Source organism: Equus asinus, unplaced genomic scaffold (genome assembly GCF_041296235.1).
Source record: "Equus asinus isolate D_3611 breed Donkey unplaced genomic scaffold, EquAss-T2T_v2 contig_216, whole genome shotgun sequence".
Taxonomy (NCBI): Eukaryota; Metazoa; Chordata; class Mammalia; order Perissodactyla; family Equidae; genus Equus; species Equus asinus.
The window spans coordinates 17,169-30,000 of NW_027224868.1; positions in this window are offsets into that span (position 1 = coordinate 17,169).

The window sequence follows — 12,832 nt, forward strand, 5'->3', positions numbered from 1 at the left end:
TTTTCCTTAAAAATTGCCACCTGAGCTAGCCTCTGTTGTCCATCTTCGTCGGTTTCAGAGGGTAGATTTCTCACTGTTGCTTTTTTGCCAGGTCTGCACGCCCTTGTGTTTTTTTTCTGCTTAAAGGTTGCAACCTGAGCTAGCTTCTTTTGCCCATGTCCCTCAGTTTCAGAGGGTGGATTTCTCCGTGTTGCTTTTTCCCCAGGTCTCCACGCCCTTGTGTGTTTCTTTTGCTTAAAGATTGCCACCTGAAGCCAGCCTCTCTTGCCCATCTTCCTCAGTTTCAGAGGGTAGATATTTCAGGGTTGCTTTTTCCCCAGGTCTCCACGCCCTTGTGTGTTTCTTTTGCTTAAAGATTGTCACCTGAGCTAGGCACTGTTGCCCTGCTTCCTCAGTTTCAGAGGGTACCTTTTTCAGGGTTGCTTTTTGACCGGGTCTCCTCGCCATTGTATTTTTTTATCTTATTTTTTTTGCTTAAAGATTGCCACCTGAGCTAGCCTCTGTTGCGCTTCTTTCTCAGTTCTAGAGGGTAGATTTCTCCGTGTTGCTTTTTCCCCAGGTCTCCACGCACTTCCTTTTATTTTTCCTTAAAAATTGCCACCTGAGCTAGCCTCTGTTGTCCATCTTCGTCGGTTTCAGAGGGTAGATTTCTCACTGTTGCTTTTTTGCCAGGTCTGCACGCCCTTGTGTTTTTTTTCTGCTTAAAGGTTGCAACCTGAGCTAGCTTCTTTTGCCCATGTCCCTCAGTTTCAGAGGGTGGATTTCTCCGTGTTGCTTTTTCCCCAGGCCTCCACGCCCTTGTGTGTTTCTTTTGCTTAAAGATTGCCACCTGAAGCCAGCCTCTCTTGCCCATCTTCCTCAGTTTCAGAGGGTAGATATTTCAGGGTTGCTTTTTCCCCAGGTCTCCACGCCTTTGTGTTTTGTTTTTGCTTAACGATTGCCACCTGAGCTAGCCTCTCTTGCCCATGTTCCTCAGTTTCAGAGGGTAGATATTTCAGGGTTGCTTTGTCCCCAGGGCTCCACGCCTTTGTGCTTTGTTTTTGCTTAAGGATTGCCACCTGAGGTAGCCTCTCTTGCCCATCTTCCTCAGTTTCAGAGGGTGGATTTCTCCGTGTTGCTTTTTCCCCAGGTCTCCACGCCCTTGTGTGTTTCTTTTGCTTAAAGATTGCCACCTGAGCTAGCCTCTGTTGCCCATCTTCGTCCGTTTCAGAGGGTGGATTTCTCAGTGTTGCCTTTTCGCCAGCTCCCCACGCCCTTGTGTGTTTCTTTTGCTTAAAGATTGTCACCTGAGCTAGGCACTGTTGCCCTGCTTCCTCAGTTTCAGAGGGTACCTTTTTCAGGGTTGCTTTTTGACCGGGTCTCCTCGCCATTGTATTTTTTTATCTTATTTTTTTTGCTTAAAGATTGCCACCTGAGCTAGCCTCTGTTGCGCTTCTTTCTCAGTTCTAGAGGGTAGATTTCTCCGTGTTGCTTTTTCCCCAGGTCTCCACGCACTTCCTTTTATTTTTCCTTAAAAATTGCCACCTGAGCTAGCCTCTGTTGTCCATCTTCGTCGGTTTCAGAGGGTAGATTTCTCACTGTTGCTTTTTTGCCAGGTCTGCACGCCCTTGTGTTTTTTTTCTGCTTAAAGGTTGCAACCTGAGCTAGCTTCTTTTGCCCATGTCCCTCAGTTTCAGAGGGTGGATTTCTCCGTGTTGCTTTTTCCCCAGGCCTCCACGCCCTTGTGTGTTTCTTTTGCTTAAAGATTGCCACCTGAAGCCAGCCTCTCTTGCCCATCTTCCTCAGTTTCAGAGGGTAGATATTTCAGGGTTGCTTTTTCCCCAGGTCTCCACGCCTTTGTGTTTTGTTTTTGCTTAACGATTGCCACCTGAGCTAGCCTCTCTTGCCCATGTTCCTCAGTTTCAGAGGGTAGATATTTCAGGGTTGCTTTGTCCCCAGGGCTCCACGCCTTTGTGCTTTGTTTTTGCTTAAGGATTGCCACCTGAGGTAGCCTCTCTTGCCCATCTTCCTCAGTTTCAGAGGGTGGATTTCTCCGTGTTGCTTTTTCCCCAGGTCTCCACGCCCTTGTGTGTTTCTTTTGCTTAAAGATTGCCACCTGAAGCCAGCCTCTCTTGCCCATCTTCCTCAGTTTCAGAGGGTAGATATTTCAGGGTTGCTTTTTCCCCAGGTCTCCACGCCCTTGTGTGTTTCTTTTGCTTAAAGATTGTCACCTGAGCTAGGCACTGTTGCCCTGCTTCCTCAGTTTCAGAGGGTACCTTTTTCAGGGTTGCTTTTTGACCGGGTCTCCTCGCCATTGTATTTTTTTATCTTATTTTTTTTGCTTAAAGATTGCCACCTGAGCTAGCCTCTGTTGCGCTTCTTTCTCAGTTCTAGAGGGTAGATTTCTCCGTGTTGCTTTTTCCCCAGGTCTCCACGCACTTCCTTTTATTTTTCCTTAAAAATTGCCACCTGAGCTAGCCTCTGTTGTCCATCTTCGTCGGTTTCAGAGGGTAGATTTCTCACTGTTGCTTTTTTGCCAGGTCTGCACGCCCTTGTGTTTTTTTTCTGCTTAAAGGTTGCAACCTGAGCTAGCTTCTTTTGCCCATGTCCCTCAGTTTCAGAGGGTGGATTTCTCCGTGTTGCTTTTTCCCCAGGTCTCCACGCCCTTGTGTGTTTCTTTTGCTTAAAGATTGCCACCTGAAGCCAGCCTCTCTTGCCCATCTTCCTCAGTTTCAGAGGGTAGATATTTCAGGGTTGCTTTTTCCCCAGGTCTCCACGCCCTTGTGTGTTTCTTTTGCTTAAAGATTGTCACCTGAGCTAGGCACTGTTGCCCTGCTTCCTCAGTTTCAGAGGGTACCTTTTTCAGGGTTGCTTTTTGACCGGGTCTCCTCGCCATTGTATTTTTTTATCTTATTTTTTTTGCTTAAAGATTGCCACCTGAGCTAGCCTCTGTTGCGCTTCTTTCTCAGTTCTAGAGGGTAGATTTCTCCGTGTTGCTTTTTCCCCAGGTCTCCACGCACTTCCTTTTATTTTTCCTTAAAAATTGCCACCTGAGCTAGCCTCTGTTGTCCATCTTCGTCGGTTTCAGAGGGTAGATTTCTCACTGTTGCTTTTTTGCCAGGTCTGCACGCCCTTGTGTTTTTTTTCTGCTTAAAGGTTGCAACCTGAGCTAGCTTCTTTTGCCCATGTCCCTCAGTTTCAGAGGGTGGATTTCTCCGTGTTGCTTTTTCCCCAGGCCTCCACGCCCTTGTGTGTTTCTTTTGCTTAAAGATTGCCACCTGAAGCCAGCCTCTCTTGCCCATCTTCCTCAGTTTCAGAGGGTAGATATTTCAGGGTTGCTTTTTCCCCAGGTCTCCACGCCTTTGTGTTTTGTTTTTGCTTAACGATTGCCACCTGAGCTAGCCTCTCTTGCCCATGTTCCTCAGTTTCAGAGGGTAGATATTTCAGGGTTGCTTTGTCCCCAGGGCTCCACGCCTTTGTGCTTTGTTTTTGCTTAAGGATTGCCACCTGAGGTAGCCTCTCTTGCCCATCTTCCTCAGTTTCAGAGGGTGGATTTCTCCGTGTTGCTTTTTCCCCAGGTCTCCACGCCCTTGTGTGTTTCTTTTGCTTAAAGATTGCCACCTGAGCTAGCCTCTGTTGCCCATCTTCGTCCGTTTCAGAGGGTGGATTTCTCAGTGTTGCCTTTTCGCCAGCTCCCCACGCCCTTGTGTGTTTCTTTTGCTTAAAGATTGTCACCTGAGCTAGGCACTGTTGCCCTGCTTCCTCAGTTTCAGAGGGTACCTTTTTCAGGGTTGCTTTTTGACCGGGTCTCCTCGCCATTGTATTTTTTTATCTTATTTTTTTTGCTTAAAGATTGCCACCTGAGCTAGCCTCTGTTGCGCTTCTTTCTCAGTTCTAGAGGGTAGATTTCTCCGTGTTGCTTTTTCCCCAGGTCTCCACGCACTTCCTTTTATTTTTCCTTAAAAATTGCCACCTGAGCTAGCCTCTGTTGTCCATCTTCGTCGGTTTCAGAGGGTAGATTTCTCACTGTTGCTTTTTTGCCAGGTCTGCACGCCCTTGTGTTTTTTTTCTGCTTAAAGGTTGCAACCTGAGCTAGCTTCTTTTGCCCATGTCCCTCAGTTTCAGAGGGTGGATTTCTCCGTGTTGCTTTTTCCCCAGGCCTCCACGCCCTTGTGTGTTTCTTTTGCTTAAAGATTGCCACCTGAAGCCAGCCTCTCTTGCCCATCTTCCTCAGTTTCAGAGGGTAGATATTTCAGGGTTGCTTTTTCCCCAGGTCTCCACGCCTTTGTGTTTTGTTTTTGCTTAACGATTGCCACCTGAGCTAGCCTCTCTTGCCCATGTTCCTCAGTTTCAGAGGGTAGATATTTCAGGGTTGCTTTGTCCCCAGGGCTCCACGCCTTTGTGCTTTGTTTTTGCTTAAGGATTGCCACCTGAGGTAGCCTCTCTTGCCCATCTTCCTCAGTTTCAGAGGGTGGATTTCTCCGTGTTGCTTTTTCCCCAGGTCTCCACGCCCTTGTGTGTTTCTTTTGCTTAAAGATTGCCACCTGAAGCCAGCCTCTCTTGCCCATCTTCCTCAGTTTCAGAGGGTAGATATTTCAGGGTTGCTTTTTCCCCAGGTCTCCACGCCCTTGTGTGTTTCTTTTGCTTAAAGATTGTCACCTGAGCTAGGCACTGTTGCCCTGCTTCCTCAGTTTCAGAGGGTACCTTTTTCAGGGTTGCTTTTTGACCGGGTCTCCTCGCCATTGTATTTTTTTATCTTATTTTTTTTGCTTAAAGATTGCCACCTGAGCTAGCCTCTGTTGCGCTTCTTTCTCAGTTCTAGAGGGTAGATTTCTCCGTGTTGCTTTTTCCCCAGGTCTCCACGCACTTCCTTTTATTTTTCCTTAAAAATTGCCACCTGAGCTAGCCTCTGTTGTCCATCTTCGTCGGTTTCAGAGGGTAGATTTCTCACTGTTGCTTTTTTGCCAGGTCTGCACGCCCTTGTGTTTTTTTTCTGCTTAAAGGTTGCAACCTGAGCTAGCTTCTTTTGCCCATGTCCCTCAGTTTCAGAGGGTGGATTTCTCCGTGTTGCTTTTTCCCCAGGCCTCCACGCCCTTGTGTGTTTCTTTTGCTTAAAGATTGCCACCTGAAGCCAGCCTCTCTTGCCCATCTTCCTCAGTTTCAGAGGGTAGATATTTCAGGGTTGCTTTTTCCCCAGGTCTCCACGCCTTTGTGTTTTGTTTTTGCTTAACGATTGCCACCTGAGCTAGCCTCTCTTGCCCATGTTCCTCAGTTTCAGAGGGTAGATATTTCAGGGTTGCTTTGTCCCCAGGGCTCCACGCCTTTGTGCTTTGTTTTTGCTTAAGGATTGCCACCTGAGGTAGCCTCTCTTGCCCATCTTCCTCAGTTTCAGAGGGTGGATTTCTCCGTGTTGCTTTTTCCCCAGGTCTCCACGCCCTTGTGTGTTTCTTTTGCTTAAAGATTGCCACCTGAGCTAGCCTCTGTTGCCCATCTTCGTCCGTTTCAGAGGGTGGATTTCTCAGTGTTGCCTTTTCGCCAGCTCCCCACGCCCTTGTGTGTTTCTTTTGCTTAAAGATTGTCACCTGAGCTAGGCACTGTTGCCCTGCTTCCTCAGTTTCAGAGGGTACCTTTTTCAGGGTTGCTTTTTGACCGGGTCTCCTCGCCATTGTATTTTTTATCTTATTTTTTTTGCTTAAAGATTGCCACCTGAGCTAGCCTCTGTTGCGCTTCTTTCTCAGTTCTAGAGGGTAGATTTCTCCGTGTTGCTTTTTCCCCAGGTCTCCACGCACTTCCTTTTATTTTTCCTTAAAAATTGCCACCTGAGCTAGCCTCTGTTGTCCATCTTCGTCGGTTTCAGAGGGTAGATTTCTCACTGTTGCTTTTTTGCCAGGTCTGCACGCCCTTGTGTTTTTTTTCTGCTTAAAGGTTGCAACCTGAGCTAGCTTCTTTTGCCCATGTCCCTCAGTTTCAGAGGGTGGATTTCTCCGTGTTGCTTTTTCCCCAGGTCTCCACGCCCTTGTGTGTTTCTTTTGCTTAAAGATTGCCACCTGAAGCCAGCCTCTCTTGCCCATCTTCCTCAGTTTCAGAGGGTAGATATTTCAGGGTTGCTTTTTCCCCAGGTCTCCACGCCCTTGTGTGTTTCTTTTGCTTAAAGATTGTCACCTGAGCTAGGCACTGTTGCCCTGCTTCCTCAGTTTCAGAGGGTACCTTTTTCAGGGTTGCTTTTTGACCGGGTCTCCTCGCCATTGTATTTTTTTATCTTATTTTTTTTGCTTAAAGATTGCCACCTGAGCTAGCCTCTGTTGCGCTTCTTTCTCAGTTCTAGAGGGTAGATTTCTCCGTGTTGCTTTTTCCCCAGGTCTCCACGCACTTCCTTTTATTTTTCCTTAAAAATTGCCACCTGAGCTAGCCTCTGTTGTCCATCTTCGTCGGTTTCAGAGGGTAGATTTCTCACTGTTGCTTTTTTGCCAGGTCTGCACGCCCTTGTGTTTTTTTTCTGCTTAAAGGTTGCAACCTGAGCTAGCTTCTTTTGCCCATGTCCCTCAGTTTCAGAGGGTGGATTTCTCCGTGTTGCTTTTTCCCCAGGCCTCCACGCCCTTGTGTGTTTCTTTTGCTTAAAGATTGCCACCTGAAGCCAGCCTCTCTTGCCCATCTTCCTCAGTTTCAGAGGGTAGATATTTCAGGGTTGCTTTTTCCCCAGGTCTCCACGCCTTTGTGTTTTGTTTTTGCTTAACGATTGCCACCTGAGCTAGCCTCTCTTGCCCATGTTCCTCAGTTTCAGAGGGTAGATATTTCAGGGTTGCTTTGTCCCCAGGGCTCCACGCCTTTGTGCTTTGTTTTTGCTTAAGGATTGCCACCTGAGGTAGCCTCTCTTGCCCATCTTCCTCAGTTTCAGAGGGTGGATTTCTCCGTGTTGCTTTTTCCCCAGGTCTCCACGCCCTTGTGTGTTTCTTTTGCTTAAAGATTGCCACCTGAGCTAGCCTCTGTTGCCCATCTTCGTCCGTTTCAGAGGGTGGATTTCTCAGTGTTGCCTTTTCGCCAGCTCCCCACGCCCTTGTGTGTTTCTTTTGCTTAAAGATTGTCACCTGAGCTAGGCACTGTTGCCCTGCTTCCTCAGTTTCAGAGGGTACCTTTTTCAGGGTTGCTTTTTGACCGGGTCTCCTCGCCATTGTATTTTTTTATCTTATTTTTTTTGCTTAAAGATTGCCACCTGAGCTAGCCTCTGTTGCGCTTCTTTCTCAGTTCTAGAGGGTAGATTTCTCCGTGTTGCTTTTTCCCCAGGTCTCCACGCACTTCCTTTTATTTTTCCTTAAAAATTGCCACCTGAGCTAGCCTCTGTTGTCCATCTTCGTCGGTTTCAGAGGGTAGATTTCTCACTGTTGCTTTTTTGCCAGGTCTGCACGCCCTTGTGTTTTTTTTCTGCTTAAAGGTTGCAACCTGAGCTAGCTTCTTTTGCCCATGTCCCTCAGTTTCAGAGGGTGGATTTCTCCGTGTTGCTTTTTCCCCAGGCCTCCACGCCCTTGTGTGTTTCTTTTGCTTAAAGATTGCCACCTGAAGCCAGCCTCTCTTGCCCATCTTCCTCAGTTTCAGAGGGTAGATATTTCAGGGTTGCTTTTTCCCCAGGTCTCCACGCCTTTGGGTTTTGTTTTTGCTTAACGATTGCCACCTGAGCTAGCCTCTCTTGCCCATCTTCCTGAGTTTCAGAGGGTCGATATCTCCGTGTTGCTGTTTCCTCAGGTCTCCACGCCCTTGTGTGTTTCTTTTGCTTAACGTTTGCCACCTGAAGCCAGCCTCTCTTGCCCATCTTCCTCAGTTTCAGAGGGTGGATTTCTCCGTGTTGCTTTTTCCCCAGGTCTCCACGCCCTTGTGTGTTTCTTTTGCTTAAAGATTGCCACCTGAGCTAGCCTCTGTTGCCCATCTTCGTCCGTTTCAGAGGGTGGATTTCTCAGTGTTGCCTTTTCGCCAGCTCCCCACGCCCTTGTGTGTTTCTTTTGCTTAAAGATTGTCACCTGAGCTAGGCACTGTTGCCCTGCTTCCTCAGTTTCAGAGGGTACCTTTTTCAGGGTTGCTTTTTGACCGGGTCTCCTCGCCATTGTATTTTTTTATCTTATTTTTTTTGCTTAAAGATTGCCACCTGAGCTAGCCTCTGTTGCCCATCTTCGTCCGTTTCAGAGGGTGGATTTCTCAGTGTTGCCTTTTCCCCAGCTCCCCACGCCCTTGTGTGTTTCTTTTGCTGAAAGATTGCCACCTGAAGCCAGCCTCTCTTGCCCATCTTCGTCAGTTTCAGAGGGTGGATTTCTCAGTGTTGCCTTTTCCCCAGCTCCCCACGCCCTTGTGTGTTTCTTTTGCTTAAAGATTGTCACCTGAGCTAGGCACTGTTGCCCTGCTTCCTCAGTTTCAGAGGGTACCTTTTTCAGGGTTGCTTTTTGACCGCGTCTCCTCGCCATTGTATTTTTTTATCTTATTTTTTTTGCTTAAAGATTGCCACCTGAGCTAGCCTCTGTTGCGCTTCTTTCTCAGTTCTAGAGGGTAGATTTCTCCGTGTTGCTTTTTCCCCAGGTCTCCACGCACTTCCTTTCATTTTTCCTTAAAAATTGCCACCTGAGCTAGCCCCTGTTGCCCATCTTCGTCGGTTTCAGAGGGTAGATTTCTCAGTGTTGATTTTTCCCCATTTCTCCACGCCCTCGTGCTTTTTTTTTTTTATTTCCTTAAATGTCGGCGCCTGAGCTAGCTTCTTTTGCCCATCTTCGTCAGTTTCAGCGGGTAGACTCTCCGCCTGCCTTCGACAGGCCCTCTGGACTGGAAAGCTTTCCTCCTCCCGTCATCACGGTCCTTCTCGGATGACGTGCCTGGTTTCGGTTTGACCGTCCCCGCCCGCCCTGATTTTCTAAGTCCTCCCGGGAACCCCGGGGGCGCTCCAGCCGCTCCGGGAAGCGGCGGCCTCCCGGCCGCACCGGCCCAGCCCGGCCCGGGCCGCCCCCTGGCCTCTCTGGGGGGAACTCTCCCCTTCCCCTTCCCGGTGATCGCCCGAGAAACCTTTTCCGAGTCCCCCTCCTGCGGCTGGGGCTGCGCCTTGGCGGCCGGGAGCCCGCGGGCGGACGCCCCGGGGCCGCACTGGGCCGGGAGGCTGGGTCCGAGGGGGCTCCGGGACGGGATCGGGCGGCCCGGCGGCCCGGCTGTGCTCCCCGGCGGGCCCGCGCTCCGGCTCCGTCCCGCTGAGGCGGTCGTCGGTCGCCGGGTGCCACCTGGCGGCCGCTTTTATATCGTCTCTTTCCTCCGGAGCTCCGGCGACGCGGGCCAAGGGACGGGACTCGGCCGCGGTGACCGAGGCAGAGTCCCGGGAGGCCGGCGTCGCTGGCGGGATCTGGCCCGGTGGCGCCGGGGCGTGAGCGCGACGCCCGCTCGCCGGAGATTGGAGGTGCAGGCTACTGAGGGAGGTGGCTGTCGCCGCGCCGCCCGGTGCCGGCCGGGGTGTGGGGCCTCCCGGACGGGTCGACCAGCAGCCGCCGGTGCCCCTCCGTCCCCGGGAGGGGGTGGGGGGCCGCCGCGGGGGAACGGGCGAGGGAGCTCGTCCCGTGCCCGGCCGTCGTCCCGAGGGCGGCCCGGTGGTCGGGCCTTCCGCGTCGCCGATCCCCTTTCCGCGCCCCGCTCCGGAGGTGGGCGACCGGCCGGGGCCTTGCGGGGGAGGCCCGTGGAGGGCGCGACGGGCTCGGCCGCCGGGCTGGCCTTTTCCCCACTGGTCTTCCGAGTCGACCGGCTCTGGCGGTGGGGACCGGGCCCGGTCCTCGGATGCCTCCTCCTCCGTGGCAGTTTTTTTTTCCAAGTCCCGCCCTGGAGAAGAGCGTGGACCGGCCCCGGGAGCCCTCGAGGGCGGGCCGGGGAGGGCGTCCCCGGCCCGGACGCGTGCCCGGGGTGGGTCCGGGCCGTCGGACCGGACTTCTCTCTCCGAGTTTCGCGGGTCGCGTCTTTGTCCGGAGGCGGGAGGGGGCCGGCTCGAGGCGTAGGTGGAGCCCCGGCTGAGGGACGGGAGCCACGGTCCCGCCCCGGGCCCGGTCGCCGGAGGCGCCTCCGCGGAATTCTTTTCTAAGTCCTGACCCGGCGACTCAGAGGGAGGGACCGACCGGTCCCGGCCCGCGCGGGCGGCCCGGGGAGGCTGTCCCCGGCTCCCCCTGCCGCCACGCTTCTGGGGTCGACCAGATGGCCCCGGGAGCTCCGGGCCTGGTGGCGATGGGGTCGTGCTTGGGGTCTGGTGGCCGTGGCCGTGATCCAGGGGTTCCCCTGGTGATCCGTGGGTGGGCCCCGTCTCCGGGCGCGGCGATTCTTGCCCCCGAATGGGTGGTTTTGTGCCGCCAGGTAAGTGCTGACACGCTCTGCTCGGGTGACAGTCGCCCGAGAGCTTCCGGGTGCCTGGATGCGTGTGCGGGGAGGGCTCCGGGCTCTGGCCGAGAACCGGACGCCCGTTTCCACCCCCGCCGCTTGAGCCGCCCGCTGGGGCCTGCGCGCCGGCTCTTGTGCGTTCCAGGCGCCCCCACGACCGTGGTGCCACCTCCGGTCTCTGGTACCCGAGGGCGGCGGGGTTAGGGGCGCGGGGTCCTCTACCACGTGCACTCCCTGCCGCCGGCACCCGGGTGCGGTCGCGACTTACCCCATCCCACCGGCTCCGTGCCAGTGCGTGTCAGGCGTTCTCGTCCTGGGGTGGTCGCCCGCGCTTGCTGGAGGAGGAGAGGGGTCGGTGAGGCTGAAGCAGGCTCCTCCGCTCGCTGTCCTCGCCGGCCTTCCCTTGCTCGGGGGTCCCTCGCGTTATGCTGCCGACCGATGTGGTGATGCTGTGCTCTCCCGGGCCGGGCCTAAGCCGTGCCAGACGAGGGACGGACGTTCATGGCGAACGGGACCGCTCTTCTCGCTCTGCCCGCGGGTCCCCTCGCCCGTTCTCCCCCGCTGCGAGTGGCGTGTGGGAGGCGGCAGGGGTGCGGAATCCGGCCCGACCTCGCTCCCCCGCCCCGTGCCTCGTGGCGTGGGCGGTGTCGGGGTCTCCGTGACGCGGCGGATGCTCCGCCTGTGCCTCTTGGCTGTGTCTCGCGGGCGGCCCTCCCCGCGGTGGGGCGGGCCGTGTTGCCGCCGCGCCGCGCGCCTTCCCGGGCGCGTGAGCGCGTTCCCCAGGCCGTTGGCGGTGCCCCTGGAGCGTTCCAGGTCGTCCCTCAGGCGCCCGAGGCCGAGTGGCGGTGTCGTTCCCTGTTCCCGTCGGCCTCCTCAGGTAACCACTGCGCTGGTGTGTCTGAGGAGCGGAGGGGTCGAGTCGGTAAGGGAGGCGTGCCCCTCGTCCCCCTCGGGGTGGACGGGTGCCTCGTCGCCCCCCACGGCGTGCCGTGTGGGGGCGGGCAGGCTCGGGCGCGTGCCCGCGTGTTCCCCTTGCTGGGGTTTCCCCGCGGGTGTGGGAGTGACCGTGGCGGGCCGAGCCAGCGGCGTGGCGCTGGCTCTTTGGTTGGGAGGTGCTGTTTGATCGGCACCTCCGTCCCAGTCTCTGCCTCCCTTGGTCTCTCGGCCTGAGAGGAGGCACTGACTTGGGAGCCGCACAGGGGCCTTGTAGATCCCTAGCTAAGCCCAGTGTGGCCAGAGATGGCGAGCCCGGGGCAGCGCGGGCTCGCAGCCCTGACCACGGACGCTCCGACTTGCTCTAGGCCTTACCTCTACCGCAGACCCCTCCTGCGTTGCGTGGCCATGGTGTCCGTAAGCGCCTTGGTGGGACCGATGGCGGACGATGGGCGGGGGCGACACGCCCTCGGTGAGAAAGCCTTCTCTAGCGATCCGAGAGGGTGCCTTGGGGTACCGGACCCCCCAGCCGCCGCCCCTCCTTTGCGCGTAGTAGCCACGGACGCCACCACCGTGGCGCGTGGGCAGAGCTGCTCTTTGCCTACCGCGGCCGGCGCCTCCCCCCTCCGAGTCGGGGGAGGGTCACGCCCGGCCGGGCCGTCGTCGGGCGCGGGGCCGCGCGTGTGCGCGAGCGTGCGCGTGGTTCTCCCGTCGCGCGCTGGGGCGGGGAGAGGGCCCGGCCCCGTCCGGGCTCCGCCCCGCCGCGAGCGGCTGGCTCTCCGCTCGCTCCCGTCCCGAGCCGCAGCCGGTGGTGGCGTGCGGGCATGGGTGGGGGCCGCCGCCGCTCTCGGGCGCGTTCCCTCGGGACGTGGGCCCCGGAGCAGACCAGACAGGCAGACGGGTGGCTGGGTGGACGGGGCGGCCCCCGGCGGCGGGGGCGCCTCACGTAGGCCCCGGCGGTGGGGCCGGGCCCGCGGGAGGCCGAGGGGTGGCTGAGGCCGGCCGGCGTCCCAGGCGTCGTGGGACCGCCCTCGCGTGTCGTTGGCGGTGGGATCCCGCGTGTGTTTTCCTGGTGGCCCGTCCGCGCCCGAGGCCGTCCCCGGGAGCCTTCCCGCGAGCCCGTGCTCCCTCCGTCGAGGCGCGCGCCGCGCTCCCCGCTGCCCCCGGTGCTCCCCCGCCCGGGCAGACGCCTGGCCGCGCCGCCCACCGGCCGGGACCGAAGTGGGCCTCGCCGTGCGGGTGTCGCCTCCGGCCACCGAGGCCGGTGGTGGCCCCGGGCGAAGTGCTCTCGGCTCCGGTCGGGTGGGGCCCGCGCGCCAGGCGCCCGGCGCGGGACGCTGGCGCCGTGTGCGGGAGAGCCCTGGCCGTGGCGGGGCCGAGCCCCCGTGAGCTGCGCGTGGGGCGACGGGGCCAGTCGCCGTTCCGGGCGCCGCGGGACCGCCCCTGGTGCTGGAGGCCCCTGGCGGTGAGACCCCGTGTGTGCTCCGGCGGCCGACTTGCCTCGGGAGGTTCTGTCTTCCCTCCTTCGCCCCGAGCGCGTCTC